At 38.1% G+C, this 17,694-nt stretch overlaps 1 protein-coding gene across 3 annotated transcripts in view; it reads right to left on the reverse strand.

Annotated features, from left to right (window-relative positions):
- The window catches only part of NR6A1 (nuclear receptor subfamily 6 group A member 1), a 224,907-nt gene that overhangs the window by 195,820 nt on the left and 11,393 nt on the right, over positions 1-17,694 (reverse strand). The window lies entirely within an intron of this gene.

The following is a 17,694-nucleotide window of genomic DNA, read 5'->3' on the forward strand; positions in this document are numbered from 1 at the left end:
TTTCAATGTTTATTTTATATTTTGAGAAAGAGAGAGAGAGACAGAGTGCAAGTGGGAGAGGGGCAGAGAGAGAGGGAGACATAGAATCTGAAGCAGGCTCCAGGCTGTCCGCACAGAGCCTGATGTAGGGCTCAAACCCACGAACAGTGAGATCATGATCTGAGTCCAAGTCTGACGCTTAACTGACTGATCCACCCAAGTGCCCCTTATCTCCATCTTATAGATTTAAAGAGATTATGGAACTCTGTTACTTTTTTTTTTTTTTAATATATGAAGTTTATTGTCAAATTGGTTTCCATATAACACCCAGTGCTCATCCCAAAAGGTGTCCTCCTCAATACCCATCACCCACCCTCCCCTCCCTCCCACCCCCCATCAACCCTCAGTTTGTTCTCAGTTTTTAACAGTCTCTTATGCTTTGGCTCTCTCCCACTCTAACCTCTTTTTTTTTTTTTTTCCTTCCCCTCCCCCATGGGTTTCTGTTAAGTTTCTCAGGATCCACCTAAGAGTGAAACCATATGGTATCTGTCTTTCTCTGTATGGCTTATTTCACTTAGCATCACACTCTCCAGTTCCATCCACGTTGCTACAAAAGGCCATATTTCGTTCTTTCTCATTGCCACGTAGTATTCCCCATTGTGTATATAAACCACAATTTCTTTATCCATTCATCAGTTGATGGACATTTAGGCTCTTTCCATAATTTGGCTATTGTTGAGAGTGCTGCTATAAACATTGGGGTACAAGTGCCCCTATGCATCAGTACTCCTGTATCCCTTGGATAAATTCCTAGCAGTGCTATTGCTGGATCATAGGGTAGGTCTATTTTTAATTTTCTGAGGAACCTCCACACTGCTTTCCAGAGCAGCTGCACCAATTTGCATTCCCACCAACAGTGCAAGAGGGTTCCCGTTTCTCCACATCCTCTCCAGCATCTACAGTCTCCTGATTTGTTCATTTTGGCCACTCTGACTGGCGTGAGGTGATATCTGAGTGTGGTTTTGATTTGTATTTCCCTGATAAGGAGCGACGTTGAACATCTTTTCATGTGCCTGTTGGCCATCCAGATGTCTTCTTTAGAGAAGTGTCTATTCATGTTTTCTGCCCATTTCTTCACTGGGTTATTTGTTTTTCGGGTGTGGAGTTTGGTGAGCTCTTTACAGATTTTGGATACTAGCCGGAACTCTGTTACTTTTTATGGAAGGAGTGACAAAAGATAAACAAAACAACTTGTATTCAGAGCAGTCTGGCTAATAAAATCCTACCTTTGCACAGTATGTGCTTTGCAACAGCCAGATAGAAGGGAATTTGCCATTATTTCAAAGAATAAACCCTGACATTCCCACAACAGCAGGGACCCAGAGTCCAAGAAGAAACCCACATCTTAGATGGGTCCACTTAGAAAGTTCCTCTTGAAGAATTCAAGATATCCATGTCAGAAGCAGCTAGAGTAACTTCACCAACCAAGTCAAAACCAAAATATAAAACTTTAAATGAATGAATAATTAGGCAAGAATTAGATCCTTTTGAAATATTTTTAGTTAAGTCCCAGCAACAGTAGGGAGAGTGGCGGAGATTTCTTTGTTCATTGTCATTTCAAAGACTAATTGAAGAAAAGTCTTACAAAGGAGTTTGTTTGAACATGGTCAGAAAGCTTTTGAGATCATCTTAAAAAGTACCCCATACCATCCTCAACAGATGGTTTGATGGAACAGAAGTCAGCTCTGTTCGAGAAATCCATTAGTGAGAAGCATCAAGAGATGCCCCACAAGCAAAAGAATGTACCTTTTCCTTATTCTCCTTGAAAACACCACATGAAAATAGAACAGGGGCACCTGGATGGCTTGGTTAAGCTTCCAACTTTGGCTCAGATATATATATCTAGATATATATATACATAGATAGATAGATAGATAGATAGATAGATAGATAGATAGATAGATCTAGATAGATAGATAGATAGATAGATAGATAGATAGATAGATAGATAGATAGATATGAAATAGGGGCACCTGGGTGGCTCAGTCAGTTAAGTGACTGACTTCGGCTTGGGTCATGATCTCAACGTTTCTTGAGTTCAAGCCCTGTGTTGGTTGGGCTCTCTGCTTTCAGCGCAGAGCCCACTTCAGATCCTCTGTTTCCCTCTTTCTCTGCTCTGCCCCTCCTCCGCTCACACGCATTCTCTCTCAAATATAAACATCTTAAAAAAATGTAAAATTATACTCCCAGGATGAGTTCAGCTATTCTGATACATACATACATACATACATACATGAAAAAGCACATTTTAGTCTATTTTATCCCAGTGATTATCTCTAAGTATGGGAACTATGGCTGATTTTTTTCCCCTCCATTCTACTTTTCTGATTGAAAATAGTTCTTATAAACAAAAAATGTACATTAAAAAAAAATCCTAAGAACAAAATAATTTGACTAAATTCTCTAAAACTGACCACTTAAATTGAAGGAAAAAAACCTACCATTCTCTAAATGACTTTTAAATTACTTTTTATTAGAAACACAATTCTGGTTGGGCACCTGGGTGGCTCAGTTGGCTAATTGTCTGACTCTTGATTTCGGCTCTGGTCATGATCTAACCGTTTGTGAGTTCGAGCCCCACCTCGAACAGTGTGGAGCCTGCTTGGGATTCTCATTCTCTCCCTCTCTCTCTCTGTTCCTCCCCAGCTTGTGCACTCACGTGCTCTCTCTCTCTCTCTCAAAATAAATAAACTTAAAAAAAAATAAAATAAAAGAAACACAATGCTGGGCACTGATCTTTCTGACATACTCGCCATTAATGCCTAAAGCTCAGAACCATCTCTCCTCTCCCAGCTTCAGAAATCCATTGTGTGACAACAAAAAGATAAAACATCTTTAACCTTTCACCCCAGGATCTTTCAAACCTGAAGCAAATCTAGTTAATCATATCGATGAAATAACCTGAAAAGAAAAATTTAAAACTATTCAAACTTTAAGTCAAGATAAAACAGCAACAACCAACATATGTTTATAGCACTACATAAATACAAAGGATACTTCAGTAATAGGATTAAAGGTAGAAAGTTCCTGCTGCTTCTTAGATGCTAAACTTTCCTACATCCTAAAATTAAATTCAACACTTACTTAGCAATCTCAATGTATAGGGGCACTGTGCTAGAGTATATGAGAGATACAAAGATGAATAAAGCTGGCTACCCCTAGATTCTTACATCTAAAAAGGAAAATAGATAACTGACTGTATACAAGGAATTATGAAGCAATGTCCTAATGGAGAAACTAGCAGCAGTGACCAAACACACTTATTTCTTCGTAGGGGGAAAACTGGAAAACACTCTGATGGCAAGTGGAACTTGCATCAGGCTAGTCAGGAAGGAAAGGGAGAATGTAAATACAGATCGTCAACAATATTCAGTAAGCCATGTATATCTTTTAGATGGCCTTACCCACTCTACTGGCAAATATTTCCCCCAGAGGTAGTCATATCCTAACAGATGAAGATTATATACGTCCTGTCTGACCTGTTCTTCCTCAAATGAAGTCAAGAGGACAAGAAGGGCTTATCTCAACACACAAGCTAACCTTTCATCCTGGGTTGGATGGTCTCATTCACACACATTTTCACCTATACTTCCCAAAAGATAACCCCCAAACTTTCTATTTCAGATGAGACTGTTCTCCTAAAACACAGACCCATCTAGCCTAATGCCTAATAGCAATATCTACCAGGATGCCCCATAGGCTCCAACAAATTCAACTTGTTGAATTGAACCTTTTCTCTTTGAAGCCTGCTTCTTCTGTGTTCCCATTCCTGTACCAAGTTCCAGATACCACCAACTCTCATCCCCTAAGCCAAAGATCCCCAAGGACTCCTCCATCCACTCTACCATCCTTCTCACTTCCACTTTACCATCCTTCTCCCTCCCATCCCCACCCCAATTAACCTAACAATCACCAAAGCATTTTCATTCTTACTCAAATCCTCAAAGACCTAGTTCAAGCTTTTCACCATGCCAGAATCTTAAACTATTGTAACTGTTTTCTCTGGTACCTTTTTCTCACTTCCTAGAACTTAGATTTCCTAATCCACTTGAAATTCCTCTGTTGGTTCCCTATTTTCAACTCCTTAGCATGACATTCACAGCCTTAAGTTACTGAAAAGTTACTTTTTGCAACCTTTATTTCCCTGATATCCTAAAGCTGAAAAAGGGTAAAAATACATAAATTCCTATTTCCAAACTCTCTTTATAAAGAGATTTTTAAAAATTGTCCATACCACTTTGATATTAAAGCAATTTCCTAACATTAAGACATCAATAAAGTGATACACAATGGAGGCAAGACACCTAACATCAACCCTGCTCTGGTATTACTTCCTCCGTACTCCACTTTCTCTGCAGTATGAGGAAGAGGGAGGTCTGACCAGTTATCTTTTCTCCTTTGCTTTAATATTTATTTTACTTTTGAGAGAGAGAGACAGACAGACAGACAGACAGACAAAGCATGAGTGGGGGAGGGGCAGCAAGAGAGGGAGACACAGAATCTGAAGCAGGCTCCAGGCTCTGAGCCGTCAGCACAGAGCCCAACATGGGGCTCGAACCCACAGACCATGAGATTATGACCTGAGCCGAAGTCAGACACGTAACCAACTGGGTCACCAGGCACTCCTGGCAATTTTCTTAATATTCCCATCAACTCTAAAATCTTGGTTTACAAAAGTTGGCAGTTTTATGTACTAGGGGGCACAAATCATATAATGTTGAATTTCAGGGGTTGCCAAGATTCTTAGATTTTTTTTTCTTACCTAGAAGGAACCTTATAGTTACCATCCCACCCTTGCCCCCATTTTACAGAAGGGAGCAGCTCTATAAAGGGAGTACCATCTGCAGCAGCTCTCTGTGATTTAAACACTAATCGGGGCACCTGGGTGGTTCAGTCGGTTAAGTGTCTGACTTTGGTTCAGGGCATGATCTCACAGTTCGTGAGTTCAAGCCCCGTGTCACATTCTGTGCTGACAGATCAGACTGGAGACTGCTTTCGGATTCTGTGTCTCCCTCTCTCTCTGCCCCTCCCTCACTCTCTCTCTCTCTCTCTCAAACATAAAGAAACATTAAAAAAAATTTTTTTAATAAACACTAATCATGGTCCTAAAGACTTTACAATTTTCTTTTTTTTAATATTTATTTATTTTCTGAGAGACAGAGCACCAGCGGGGGAGGAGCAGAGAGGAAGACATAGAATCTGAAGCAGGCTCTAGGCTCCGAGCTGTCAGCACAGAACCCAACATGGGGCTCGAACCCACGAACCGTGAGATCATGACCTGAGCCAAAGTCGGGCACTTAACTGAGCCACCAAGAGGCCCCAAGACTTTATAATTTTCGTAATCTAAAAATGGAAACAATAATAGTAGATACATATCATAAGGCTGTTGAGAAGATTAAATGAAATTTAAAAATTTTTAAAGCACTCAAGATACTATTTGGTGCATAGTAAATACTCAATAAGGAGTAGCCATCATCATCATAGTTGGTAAGTGAAGTCGTTCTGATCTTTGCTTTCCAAACCTCAAATACAAGTACACTTGGAAAACAGACTTCTTTATTAAAAAATGCAAACCACTCTGAAGCAGCTCTAGGGAAATTGTTCCATTCTATACATACATAGGGAATAGAGCCTTTTATTAAGTCATCACTCAGCACTATCACTGAGATACTGGCTTCTTGATGAAGCTACAGCATTCATGTGAAAACTGACCTGTAGGTCAACCATTCAGATCTCAGATCACCAGACGAATGAAAAAAATGACTGGGGCATGTTTAAGAGCCACAGATACTAGTCTACCCTGTTCCACTAAAATCACACTGCACTTGTATAATGCATGCACACTTATAGTTTTTGATACCTGTTATAAATTCTATCAGCTTAGAGGTAAAATTCCTCTTCTGGCATTATCATGCATTAGCATTAGCAGAAACATAACATTAAAGTAGCATTCTTACTTCCATTTATCTCACAACTAAGTGAAATACTGAGAACTTAAGGCTTCCAGAGTAAGAGCCCATTATTTGGTATACAGCTGTTCTGATCTAACATTAGCAATCCTCTCTCTGAATATGCCTCACATTCCTGAATAAGTCAAAATGACCACAATATTCAGAAGCAAGTACTGGCTAACCATGTCAAATGAGAAGAGCATATCTGTAAGGTCAACAAGGCAGAATGAAATACATGCTGACCTGGAAACTGAAGCTGTGTAGATACACTGGTTACTTACAGTCCCTATCACGTTAGACTTCATGTTTTTAGTTCACATTATTCACTTTTTATCTTGTTCCAAATGGTATTTAAGTAGCCTAATGCTATTTTGCTTTACTTCCTAAAAGACATTAAGTATTAAAATGCCCTCCCATTACACAGAGATCTGCTTCTGTGTCACATGCCCAGGGCCAGCATTGCCTCCCCATTGGCAAGGATCTGCCCTAAACCCCACAACACCTTTCTTCAACACCACAGACTGACTTTGGATTTTGTTCTTTTCTTTGGAAACACATAAAGATACCTTTAAAAAAACAAAAAAACAAAAACAAAAAAAATGACCAGTTAAGGAAAAAAAAAAAATTTTAAGCAAGTAATTTTCCAAGAGCAAGAGCATTCCTATCCCCATGCCTAAAAGTGAAGGACGCAGTACTCTGAATTTTGGTTTTAACTTTTGCATCCACCATTAAAGGAATGTCTTCTAAATATTAGACTCGTTAAGGTACAAATGACCCTTAGGATCCTCTTCTACCAGAAACTAGTGCTGAAATTCCAAGAGTATGTATGAGTTCTGGAATTAGACCTGGATTTGAATCCCATCTCTCATTGACAAGGCCAACTCACATTAACTGCTTTCAGTTCTCTCATCTGCAAAAATGACAATAATAATGTCATTTCCCTTGTAAGACTGCGTACATAATTAGCACCAGGTGAGCACACAAGAAACAGTTTAAGAAATAAATGGCCGGGGCGCCTGGGTGGCTCAGTCCATCCAACTCTTGGTTTCAGCTCAGGTCATGATCTCACAGTTTCTGAGTTCCAGCCCTGCATTGGGCTCTGCACCGGCAGCGTGGAGCATGCCTGGGATTGCTTCTCTGTCTCCCTCTCTCTAAAAATTAAGTAAGTAAACCTTAAAAAATTTATTTTTAAAAAAGAAAGAAATGGCAATCCCTTAACTACAATATTTTCAGGAAAGACAATGGTCATAAACTAAGTACTAGCTGAGCTAATTTTACATATGAATAGTTACTAAATCACAATTCAGATAAGAAATCAGTTTGAGACAAAGTTTTCTTTTTAACGGGAAGAACACAAATAGTTCAGTGTATATTCTAGACATGAGAAAAATCAAGTTTTTGTTATTTAAATTTTAACTGGTAAAATTCTAGATTAGAGCACATTGAGTTTTATAGTAAAATTTCAAACTCTTTGGTCTGAAGTTTCCATTACTTCATATGCCAAAGTATGGTGACAAATCTTGCCCTGGGCTAAGCTCTAGGTTAAAACCCCGGATTCAAAGTGTCACAGAGAAGTGAATCATGTATTTTGGTTTATGCCAACTATTAGAAAATTTTCATTAAAATATCCACTGAACCAATATTGGCCTGCCATACACTACACCAGTCTGGCCCCTGGGATTAGAGACCTATTAAGAATAAGTTTCACAAGATCATTTATCAAGAATCTATAGTAAATATTCTAAGATAGTATACAACGTAAAGTACAATAAAAGATACAAGAAAGTCAAGTCAAAATAAACTTCATGAAGAACTCTTATCCTAGATTTGTATGTTATCATAACAATGATTTCTAAGAGAATTCCTTGTAATTTCTTCCCAAGCACAAAATGTTTCCATGAAGAATTTTAAAGATGTTATTTAAAATATTTCAAAACCAAATATTTTTCTTGTATAATAACTAGTGGAACAAACTTTTTCAACAATAGGATTACAGAATTCCTTTTGTAGCAATTGGCACAATACAAAATTAAATAAGAAAAAAAAAAGGTATTAGAAAGTTTTTCTTAGGAAACAATCAACAAAAAAGGCAACCGACGGAATGGGAGAAGAGATTTGCAAATGACATATCGAATAAAGGGTTAGTATCCAAAATCTATCAAGAACTTACCAAACTCAACACCTGAAAAACAAGTAATCCAGTGAAGAAATGGACAGAAGACATGAATAGACACTTTTCCAAAGAAGACATCCAGATGGCCAAGAAATACATGAAAGATCTATGAAATCTTTGAAATTTCTTGAAATAAATTTCTTGAATCTATGAAATTTCTTGAAAGATCAAGAAATACATGAAAGACAAAATACATGAGCTCAACGTTGCTCATCATCAGGGAAATACAAATCAAAACCAAAATGAGATACCACCTCACTCCGGTCAGAGTGACTAAAATTAACAACTCAGGAAACAACAGATGTTGACAAGAATGTGGAGAATTGGGAACCCTCTTGCACTGTTGGTGGGAATGCAAACTGGTGCAGCCACTCTGGAAAACAGTATGGAGGTTCCTCAAACACTTAAAAATAAAATTACACTATGACCCAGCAATAGCACTACTAGGAATTTATCCAAAGGATCTAGGAGTGCTGATTCATAGGGGCACATGTACCCCAATGTTTATAGCAGTGTTATCACAAATAGCCAAATTATGGAAAGAGCCCAAATGTCCATCAACTGATGAATAAAGATGTGGTTTATACATACAATGGAATACTACTTGGCAATGAGGAAGAATGAAATCTTGCCATTTGCAACAACGTGGATGGAACTGGAGGGTATTATACTAAGTAAAATAAGTCAGTCAGAGAAAGACAGATATCGTGTTTTCACTCATATGTGGAATTTGAGAAACTTAACAGAAGACCATGGGGGAAGGGAAGGGGAAAAAAATAGTTTCAAACAGAGAGGGAGGCAAACCACAAGAGACTCTTAAATACAGAGAACAAACCGAGGATTAATTGGTGGGGGATAGGTGATGGGCATTGAGGAGGGCACTTGTTGGGACAAGCACTAGGTGTTCTACGTAAGCGATGAATAATGGGAATCTACTCCTGAAGCCAAGAGCACACTGAATACATTGTATGTTAGCTAACTTGACAATAAACATTTTTAAAACAAAAATAATTTTTTCTTAGACATTTTCAGAAACAAATAAAAATCAAATTAAAATGTAAACAATCTTTTGGGGTGCCTGGCTGGCTCAGTCAGTGAAGTGTGCAACTCTTGGCTTTGGGGTTGTGGATTCGAGCCCCACATTGGGTGTGGAGATTACCTGAAAATAAAATCTTTAAAAAATAAAATCTTTAAAAAATAAAATTAAAAAAATAAGATGTAAACCATCTTTTTAAATTTTTTAAATTTTATTACTACGTTTTTTCAGAGAAAGAGCGCTCATGCAACAGCTCAAGCAGGAGAGGAGCAGAGGAAGAGGAAGAGAGAATCCCAAGTAGGCTCCATGACCAGAGTAGAGCCAGACACGGGCTTGATCTCACCACCATGAGATCATGACCTGAGCCGAAGTCAACAGTCAGACTCTTGGTGGGAATGCAAACTGGTACAGCCAGTAAATGAGCCACCCAGGAGTCCCAACAATCTTTTTAAAATGGAATTTTAAAAATTCAAACCATAGTCTAGACTCCAGTTATAACAGTTATATCAAGACCTATTGTCTCCATTGCAACATAATGCAATAAAATGTTAATTAAACTTATAATTAAGGTAAATGTAAATTACAAAACTACAAAAAACAGGGTGCCTGGGTGGCTCAGCCGGTTAAGCGTCTGACTTCAGCTCAGGTCATGATCTCATGGTTTGTGAGTTCAAGCCCCGAATCAGGCTCTCTGCTGACAGCTCAGGGCCTGGAGCCTGCTTCAGATTCTGTGTCTCCCTCTCTACCCCTCCCCCACTTTCACTCTGTCTCTCAAAAATAAATAAACATTTAAAAAAAATTTTTTTAACAAAACTACAAGAGACAAAAATCAAAGAAACTGCCTTTTAGTGCACTTGAGATAACAACTATTTCAAAATAGAATCGGGCGAGGATGTGGAGAAACGGGAACCCTCTTGCACTGTTGGTGGGAATGCAAACTGGTGCAGCTGCTCTGAAAAACAGTGTGGAGGTTCCTCAAAAAATTAAAAATAGAACTACCCTATGACTCAGCAATTGCACTGCTAGGAATTTACCCAAGGGATACAGGAGCGCTGATGCATAGGGGCACTTGTACCCCAATGTTTATAGCAGCACTTTCAACAATAGCCAAATTACGGAAAGAGTCTAAACATCCATCAACTGATGAGTGGATAAAGAAGATGTGGTTTATATATACAACAGAATACTACTTGGCAACAAGAAAAAATGAAACCTGGCCATTTGCAGCAACGCGGATGGAACTGGAAGGTATTATGCTAAGTGAAATAAGTCAGTCAGAGAAAGACAGATACCATATGTTTTCACTCATATGCGGATCTTGAGAAACTTAACAGAAGACCATGGGGGAGGGGAAGGGGAAAAAAAAAGTTACAGAGAGGGAGGGAGGCAAACCATAAGAGACCCTTGGATACTGAGAACAAACAGGGTTGATGCGGGGTGGGGGAGAGGGGAAACTGGGTGATGGGCACTGAGGAGGGCACTTGTTGGGATGAGCACTGGGTGTTGTATGGAAACCAATTTGACAATAAATTATACTTAAAAAAACTGCTGGCAGCATCTTTTTTTAAACTTACTTTTCCAACATTATCTAATTAGGAGTCAAGGGAAGATTTATGATATCTTTCTATCTGCTACAGTAACTACTTTCTGTAGGGATACAGGTACTACAAAAGTACTGTATACTGTATACCCAACTTCTACAATCCAGTAAGCACCAAAAAATGCAATGTTCAGAGAAAGACCTGAGTTCCTTAAGATGAAATCCTATCTCATAGCAGTTAAACAAATAAACAAAAAATCAGAAAAATGCCATCTAAAATCTTCTGAATTCTCCTAGAGGATGGAGAAGAAAAGAAGAAGGATGAAAGGGTAGGAATGAGAGAAGGAAAGGGGAGAAGAAGGGTGCCGACACAAGTCAGGTCTGTGGACTAGCGGTTCAACTTCAAACAAATGTCCTCCCCACAGTTTACTCATATGGAAAATGAGCACACCATCACCTACGTCAGTGTTTCCCAAAGTGAAGAAATCACTAGAAGATTTTAAGTGGCACAAACAAGAAAGCATTTTAAAACATTCTAAAGTTGTTTGTTACCTTTTCAATTCTATTTCAATCCTTCCTTCTAATTACATCAGAAGAAAAACTTTAATTTAGTACTAAGTTTGTCCACTGCCTCTCTAATGCTTGCTAATCTCCCTAACAAAGACCTGATCAGAAAGACTTGGGCAGACAACATCTTAGCTAAAATTTAACACAATATTATTTTCATTACATTTCTTTTTACTATTACCTTCTATTTATGGCAAATAATTTTCCTTTTAATAATTACAAAATTTCCTTTTAAAATAAACTTTGGGTTGCAAAGTATTTAATTATACAATATTTAAAATAGTAAATAAACAATTTATTAGGAAATGACAAAAATGATGATGATAATATAAGAAAGACTGAAGCCTGGAAAACACTGGTTTGGTGGAGTAGTGGTATAAGTAGTGGTGAGTTATTTTCAACTCTAAACCTCAATTAACTCATCTGTAATATGGGACTATCACCACCTATCAAAGAAAAGTTGGGGAAAGAATTACATTACAGAGTTTAGTACAGTGCCTGGCACACATTGAGCACTCAACAATCATTTCTTCCCTTCCTTTAAGGATATTACCAGAAAGCCTTTTTAAAGACCTCTAGAGAGGCTTGGGGTAGGGGGTGGGGAAGCCAGGCTTCCTAAGTATTAGAGACAAGAGCATTTGCTCCCAAGATCCTCCAGGGACCTGGCCTTGCTTTTTGCCCTGACAAGGCTGCAGTTTACTCTCTAAGGCTCATAATTCTAGTTACAAATGACTAGGAATAAAGTGTTTCAGGAAAGTGGTACACATCTTAAATCAATGAGAAGTCAGACCCCAAAGAGTACTAAAGGCAAGGCCATTTTAGAACAGATGTTCAAGCTAAAAGAAGGTATTTCATTTGGACAAATTCAACAATGCTATAATGGGAGAAGTCACTAGGTAGTCCTAGTGACTTGATAAACCAGATTTGATCACTTCATCATTTGCTAGTGTCCAACTAGAGCCCACAGGTGAGAAAATGGGGGGGGGGGGAGGGATTCCAGTTCTGAGAAGTGCTTTGAGAAAAGGAATACCAACAGAGCACCTGCTAAAGTCAAACCACACTGTGTAATAATAGACACTTTATATATATATATATATATATGGCCTAATTTCTCCAAACACACCTATGTAGGTAGTTCCAAGTCAATCTACCAGATGGCCAAATCTCCCAATAGCCAAATCTCTAAATTTACCCAAAATTTGTTTTAACCATTTAGACAGTTTATAACAGTTCATATAAATGGGACAGTTTAATTAGCTTTTAAATATTTTTACCAAATTTAGATTGACAGGATAGCAGCATTTTCAAGAATGTTCAATCTGTCTCTACTCCAGCTCTCTGCTGCTGGGGCTACAAAGAAACTAGGGCAGAGAGGGGACCTCTGCTGGTGGAAAGATATAGCCTGGTCTGGGCTGCAGGTGATGGGGGAAGAGAGGAGGTATAGGAAAAGGGGGAGGATAGGGGGGAAAATGGTAGGAGAGCAATTAAGGAGAGTGATGATAAATTCTTTAAGTTCTACAAATGAGATTCAGCAAATTGATTTTTATTGAATTACCTACTGGGTGAACTGGACATTTGGCAAACAAGTTTCAATCACTTGGATTTTGGTGAACCAGCTTGCCTACCTATGAAGTAGATGGTCTTAACCTTACTTACAGATAAGTAAATTGAGAAATGTTAAATAACTTCCCTGAAGTAACATAGCTACACTCTAGGTTCTCACACACTGCATCATTTCATTCACCAGTAATCTGGTGTGTGGTGATCCTAACGTTCTTTCACCACCATTACCTTCCAAAATCCCCACAAAAGTAGTTAAGACAGGATTTAAAGCCAGGTCTAACTCCAAAGCTCATGCTCTAACACACCTACTCTTATCACTACATCACAATAGTTCACGGAAATCATTTTTAATTGCCAATGCAGTTTGTCTACCATACCGTAATTCTTACTCTACCCTTTTCTGCAAGAACTTCTATCTGCTATTCAGAGATTGAGTGGCAGTATTACCAGACTAAGTTGGAATAATTTCAAGCAGAAGTTAGAAGTTTCGAGATCTTATTATTTAGTCTGGAAAACTTTATTACTCAAATGATTTCAGATAAAATTTTAAATAATGGCAATTGCTTGAGAATCCCCATTACCATCTTTAGGGATCCCAGACTGGCAATCCCTGCTGTACATTATAACCTTTCCTTTCATTCTCCCTCCCTCCCCCCCCCCCTCTCACACACACACACACACACACACAATTTTATGATCAATTTTTTAAGTTCATTTATTTATTTTGAGAGAGAGTGAGAGCCTAGAAAGAGTGTCAGCACAAGTAGTGGCAAAGAGAGAGGGAGAGAGAGAATCCCAAGCAGGCTCTGTGCTGCCAGTGCAGAGCCCCATGAGGGGCTCAAACCCACTAACCGTGAGATCATGACCTGAACCAAATCCAAAAGTTGGACACTTAACCGATGGAGCCACCCAGGTACCCCTATGATCATTATTCTGAACAAAGTGTAGGCTAGTCTCCCTAAATAAATATAAGAACAAAAATAATCCTAAAATCTGTAAGATCTATATAAGACATTAATGCTTGCTCAAACTATTTCCCTTATGGCTGGACTCTTCAGGGATTTATCACATTTATGATGCCAGGAGACATGTCACCCCACCAATTGATGCATAAAACTTAACAATTTCAAGTTTCCTTCTCTCAATAAAATGGTAGTTCAAGGCTCTCTAAACAACTAAAAATGTATTCTGCCCTTTTTATTTAGCAGAAAAATTCTCTATTCATAGATTTTATGATATGGCCCATTATATAAAGCACTTTTAAAATATCAATATATTTTTACTTTTACACTGCCTGAGTATAATCAGAAACTTACTAACAAAGTTCCCACTCCTGTAAAATATTTCAAGACCCAATTACACTGTTACTTTTAAAAAGCATTAAACACTTGTTCTGATTTCCCATTGGGTTCAAACATCTCTTTGATATTAAGATGTAGGGGAACAGATCTTTTTTAATTTTTTTTAATGTTTATTTCTGAGACAGAGAGAGCACGAGTGGGGGAGGGGCAGAGAGAGAGAGAGACACACACACAGAATCTGAAGCAGGGTCCAGGCTCCGAGCTGTCAGCACAGAGCCCAACGTGGGGCTCGAACTCACAGACTGCGAGATCATGACCTGAGCCGAAGCCAGACTCTCAACCGACTGAGCCACCCAGGCGCCCCGGGAACAGATCTTCTAACAAATCTGAATATCACAAACTGACAGTTTGAAAAATGCCACCCTACCTCCAATCTTTTCAAGTACATATTTTAAATGCTCAATGAAGAGATGACAAACTTAATTTTTTTCAAGTCCATTCCAGGCCTCTTTTTTGCACTTTAATAGTGGTTTGTATTTCTCATCTTCAATGTACACTACACAAGGCTACCTTTAATGTTTTTAGCAAACAGAATGTGATTCTTCCTAATCTCTTTTGCAATCAACAAAAGCTATAAATTTAACTCAGGACAGCTTTTTGTATTTCAGTTAGATTCAAGGTCATCTCAAGGCTTTTAATTACTAACCAGGATTTGAAGAAGTTTGCAACTGGTATAGTTATGGGAAAGAGCAGCTGGCTTATTTACTTTCTTATTAAAGAGCATTATAAAGACTGTGTTTTGGCAAATTGCAAGTTCTCTGACCACCAGTGGTGAAAACAAAGAAGGAGAGCAAATGATCTTCAAACATTTGTGTTTACCCTCCTCAATCAACAAACATAAACTTTACAAATTAGAAAACTCTTTAATTTCAGCAAATATCATTTATGTTTTAATTCAAAATTTGTAGATCACCAGAATCCCAAAATGTTACTAACTTCCATTCTAAAACCAGCCCTGTTAAAAACTGCCAATGCCTTTCAAATTAGTACAAGATTTATTTAGGTCTTTTTCACTATAAAACCCCATGCAGGATTAGGATAAAAGTCAGCCACTGAAGAACTGAGGGGGATTATACAGATTTCTAAAGGAATGCAAGTTTAACTTCTCTCTCCCTGTATTTAATTTCTAACCAAATTCAGTCACAAGCTTCTGGATATATTCAAGACTTTGAGGAAGGTATTATATTTGTATTGGAACACACACACACACACACACACACACACACACACACACAGTCACACCACCAATCCATCCTTCTGAGATTTTTAGAGGCAACCAGCGAAGGCTCCAAAGTGTCTTTGCCACCCATTCCCTAATAATCTTTAAGAGTAAGACGGCAGCCTCAGAAGGGTCCCTAAACACTGCTCTGACCAGGCTAGAGATAGTAGGATGGAGGTGGGGGTGGAATGCAATGTGCATGGGAGGGCTGGTGCCAGAAATCTAAAAGATTCAGGGGACAAAAGGCATTAGGAATGACTTTCTCTCTAAAAAATGAGAACAGAATAGCCTATCACCACATCTCAATTCTATCTTGAGCATCAGGCACTTATTTAAAAAAAAAAAAAAAAAAAAAAAAAAAAGTACTGCTAACAGACCTAGATGTTAGTATACAAAATATCTTAGTGTAAATTAAACTGGTTGTTGAAGAAGGTGCAATAGGTAGATATATACTTCTAAAAATCTACCCTGCAAAATAAGCCAAATTAAAAGCAAGCACAAAATGGTCTGGGGTTAGTACTGTTATAAAATGAGAAACTAAAAACTAAATGTCCGACAATTAAGAACGATGGACTGTGATATACTATTAACAGTTTTAAATGAATTCAGGTTGATTGTATAAAGTTTGAGAAAAAAGCTTAAACTTTAAAAAAAAAAAGCATAAAACAATGGCATATACTGTACAATCACAAGCAAAAAACTAGGATTTGTAAAAAATCTAGAAGAAAAAATCAGAAAATGTTAATGCAAGTTGCTTGAAGGCAAGATTAATATATGTAATTTTCCTTTTCCTTCATTTTCTGTATTTTCCACAATGATCGTGCATTTCTAACTTTAAAAATACTGGATTCTTAGGCAGCTCACACCTAAGTATCTAAGGGCCATAGGCAATTCAAGAACATAGCTCAGAGATCACGTCATTTAAAATCTAAATACAAGATACAGCTAAATCCCCCTCCAGCTTTTATTTATATGCAAGCACTTCCAACTTTGTTCCCCAGGATATGTCCCTTTAGACAATGCTCTAAAGTTGCTTTCCAAATGAGGCACTGGAAACACTGGGTATTCTCCAGCCAGAAGCCCCATCTATGCTCCTTAAACTAGCTTTGGACAATAAATTTAGTGTTTCACACCCTTTGTATTACCCATATGTGCTCTGTAATGGTTTCTTATTAATGGAAGACACTTTATGAAAAGCAAACTCACTATGAAAGATTTTGAAAAGGCTCAAAGCAGATAGGAAATTTTATCTTCAAATGCTATGTGCATTTCTTCATCACAGTAGTACTTTCAGTAACTGCTTGCCATCAGTTAGCTCTGGATACTGGCCAGCCCAACTATCTTTCAGATTTGATCTGTCAGCAAGTAAGAGAATATTTTTGTGTGTGGGAAAGCAATTGTAATTTCCCACATTAGGTGATTGATTAAGTTCTCTCCTCTAAAAGGCTGATTGGTTTCCTGGTGCCAGTAAAATGATTGATGAATATTTCAACTGCAGCTCCCTTGCTTACTGCCCCCCCCCCTCCACTTCTCCCCTCCCCCCATGCATTGCTGCCCCTTTCCTGCTGGGTTCCCTTTTTTACAGACCTACAGCATTTAAGGAAGTTTTGCAATTTTCCTTAATGAATCCAAGTTCTCAAATGCAGGGCATTTAATCTTAAGAGGACAGAACCCTTCTCAATGCTGAATGCATTTTGCAGATAAAATCCCTTTACAAGGAATGAGAGAAAAACTGAAATTATAGGTTTGACTCAATGAATGAAATTGTACTTAGGAAAGAGAAAGTGTACCACGGAGGGGTTATAAATGGGGGGAAAAGTGATCATTTTTAAAAAGAAAAAAATAAACGAAAACTCTACATCTAATTTCAAGTTTACATTACAAATGATAGCATTAGAACTGTAATTGTAAACATTTCTATAAAAGTGCACACAGAGAATGGAATCTGTCATGTAAATTATGTGATCCTACAGACTTGAAAGCAGCCAGGTGTTCTAAAATCAAAACAGGGAAACAAAGTATGGTAAATACAAACATTCTTTGAGGGTATCTGAAATCAAAATCATCCCAGAGAATCTGTGCTGTATCACAACTATTTGCTTTAGGCAGGGCTTTCCTAAATTGCAACTTCCTGTTTTACCCAATTCATTCCATCATAAAGCTGGAAAATTCCTTCAGGGATTATCTAATTTAGCTCCTTCATTTTAGAGGTGGATCCATACAGACTCAGAGCTTTGTTACAGTG

The sequence above is a fragment of the Panthera tigris genome, chromosome D4, assembly GCF_018350195.1.
Source record: "Panthera tigris isolate Pti1 chromosome D4, P.tigris_Pti1_mat1.1, whole genome shotgun sequence".
Classification (NCBI taxonomy): domain Eukaryota; kingdom Metazoa; phylum Chordata; class Mammalia; order Carnivora; family Felidae; genus Panthera; species Panthera tigris.